This window comes from Colobus angolensis, unplaced genomic scaffold (genome assembly GCF_000951035.1).
Source record: "Colobus angolensis palliatus isolate OR3802 unplaced genomic scaffold, Cang.pa_1.0 Scaffold29, whole genome shotgun sequence".
Lineage (NCBI taxonomy): Eukaryota > Metazoa > Chordata > Mammalia > Primates > Cercopithecidae > Colobus > Colobus angolensis.
Window position 1 is genome coordinate 3,874,174 of NW_012116154.1, and position 3,422 is coordinate 3,877,595.

The window sequence follows — 3,422 nt, forward strand, 5'->3', positions numbered from 1 at the left end:
ATATTATATTCTCTCAAATAATGCAACAAAGGGAGGGAATTTAGCAAATAAACATTGGCAAACTGTAGCCCATGGGTCAAATCTGGCCAGCCACCAGTGAACTAAGAATGGTTGTTACATTTTTACATGGTCACATGTTAAATGGTTTCACCAGGCATGGTGGCTCATGCATGTAATCCTAGCACTTTGGGAGACCAAAGAGGGAGGATCACTTAAGGCCAGTTTGAGACCAGCCTGGGCACCTTATTGCCTAGGCAGTAAGACCCCGTTTCTACAAACAAAGCACAAACATTTTAAATGGTTATACAAATCCCTACATAATATCCTCAACTTTACCTCTTGGCTGGCAAAGCCTAAAATATTTCCTACCTGGTCCTTTAAGAAAGTCTGCATACCTCTGAAAAAGACAAATACTAGAGTTCGAACATAAGGTGAGCCTTTATTCATAAGACTCTGAAGTGAGGATGAGTTTATTAATTAGAATTTGCTTTACATTTCTGCTTGAAAATATTCTTGTATTTTACTTAGTAATTTTATATTCTAGTAAAGGCATTGTAAGTCCAAAGATATATGAAGATGTATGCTAAAGCAGATAGAATTAGGCACTTGTCCAAATGAGGAATTTTAAATTTTTAAATGTTTTTTATTTTTTCTATTTTTAGACATCTAATGCTATAGATTCTAACTTTTTCTACTCTTGTCTAGACATGCCAAATGCTGGCAAAAAAAAATTGCCTTTTTTTTGTTTTTTTTCTTTTTTTTTTTTTTGAGACAGAGTCTTGTTTTATTGGACCTGGCTGGAGTGCAGTGACATGATCTTGGCTTACTGCAGCCTCTGCCTCCCGGGGTTCAAGCCGCCGCGCCCAGCCTAAGAATTGCTATTTGGATATTGCCGAATCTGTACAAACACAATAAGCAAAATCCTTTTAAACAAATGAGTCCTGAGTTCATCTCATTGGTGGACTGAAGCAATTCTGTAGCAAATAAATCCTTTGAAAGAGCTACAGAAAGAAGAAAAAAGAAATAGGTACTTGTGCCAGGTGCAGTGGCTCATGCTTGTAATCCCAACACTTTGGGAGGCTGAGGTGGGGGACACCTGAGGTTAGGAGTTTGAGACAAGCCTGGCCAACATGGTGAAACTCTGTCTCTACTAAAAATAAAAAAAAAAATTAGCCAGGCCTAGTGGCATGCATCTGTAATCCCAGCTACTCAGGAGGCTGAGGCAGGAGAATCGCTTGAACCTGGGAGTGGAGGTTGCAGTGAGCCAAGATGGTGCCATTGCACTCCAGCCTGGGCAACAAAAACAAAACTCCATCTCAAAAAAAAAGAAAAGAAATAGGTACATGTTTTAAATTGCAAGATGTTTCAATGCCTGGAACTGATAAGTAAACAAATATTGTAAGATACAGTTTCTGGCCGGGCATGGTGGCTCATGCATGTAATCCCAGCACTTTGGGAGGTCAAAGTGGGTGGATCGCTTGAGCTCAGGTATTCACGACCAGCCTGGGCAACATGGCGAAACCTCGTCTCTAAAAAAATACAAAAAATTAGCCAGGAATGGTGGTACGTGCCGGTCATCCAAGCTAATTGGGAGGCTGAGGTGTGAGGATCACTTGAGCCCAGGAGGTCAAGGCTGCAGTGAGTCGAGATTGCACCACTGCACTGTGGATGACAGAGTGAGACCCTGTCTCAAAATAAAAGAAAAACAAGTTACTGGTAAATGGAGGAAAATGGGCAAAAGAGGGCTCATAGCGCCAGATAAACTTGCTGTTTGAAATGGGAGGAAAAACTCAGTAATTAGGCATGTAGCTTAACAGCAATTTGAGACCTTCATGTGAAAAGCTGAATGAAAGTGGTTAGTCTTTTTTCTCTCCTCAACCAGTTAAAGACAATTTTTTTTAATGATACAAACTTTCAGTTTTTAAAAATACATATATTTAAATTTTTATACCTGATCCCTACCCCCAGGAAAAGTTTCAATTTTTTATTAGCTAATATATTTTTGGTAGGGCAGATGAATATTGGTAAGATTATTAACTGTACTTAAAATTGAAAATAACATATGGACATGATAAAAAGACATTCACATAGATACAAAAGGATATATAAACAAAATCTCTCTCCTACAATTTTCTCTCCTACAGTTCCACTTAAGACTTCTTGGCTAAGCTACCCGAAAGCCTTATTTTTCCCGTCTGTAAAACAGATAATCCATCTCTAACTTGAATTGTTACAAAGATTACATGAGATGAATGTTTACACCAAGATCTTATTGGCACAATGACTGGCAGGCAATGAGCACTCCTGTTGGCACCATAACAAGCTGGTCGCACTGCACCAGAACCACGTGTAGGCTCTGGAATCGCTAAAGGGACAGTAATTAACACTGAACATTTTGGGCAGGCACTGTGCAAAGTCCTTTAGGTGCATTTTCTCATCTGTTCCTCACGTAAGTCTCTGTTTCACTTCATTTTTTACTTCCCCATGTGATTCTAGGACTGATTTAAGTCTTTTGAGGTAAGTTCTGATCCTGTGTTTCAGATTGCAGGCAGAAGGCTCGAAAGATTTAGCAGCTTGCTCAGGGTCACACCTTAAGTGGCAGAACCAGAATTCAGGACAGACTATGTGACTTTTCTCTCCAGCTCTTAATATTAGTCATTCTGCTTCTCTGGATATATAAAGGTGCCCAGGTAAAAGTCATTCTTCTCAAATGCAAAGAGTTAACCAGCCGTCGGGCCAATACTTGTCATGCAGACTTAGCCAATACTTTGTTATGCAGTACTTGTCACTGGTGCCTTATCTTCCTATTTCTCAAGAAAAAGCTAAAAATCTGGATTTGGTGGTTTGATTTTTTTTCTTTTTTTTTTGGAGATGGAATGTCTGTCGCCCAGGCTGGAGTGCAGTGGTACAATCTTGGCTCATTGCAACCTTCACCTCGCAGGTTCAAGCTATTCTCCTGCTTCAGCCTCCTGAGTAGCTGAGATTACAGGCACCCACCACCATGCCTGACTAATTTTTGTAAAAAATCTGGATTTTTATATAAAATCTCTCAATTTATAAGAGTTGGCACAAGGTTTAAAAACACATTTTTATACCATACAGACCAAAATATCTTTGACAGGCAGATCTAGATCAAAGGTTGCTAGTTTTTAAAAAAAGAAAACCCTAAATTCTGACATAATTTTAGATTTACAGAAAAGTTGAAAGAATAGTACAAAAAATTCTGTAAACCCTTCATACTCTGTAAATATTAATATTTGCTTTGTTTTATCCTTCTTATATACATCACACATAAAATTTATATTCATATAATTTTTTTTCCTGAACAATTTGAGATTAAGTTGCAAGGCCAGGTGTGGTGGCTCATGCCTGTAATCCCAGCACTTTGGGAGGCTAAGGTCAGGAGTTTGAGACCAGCCTGG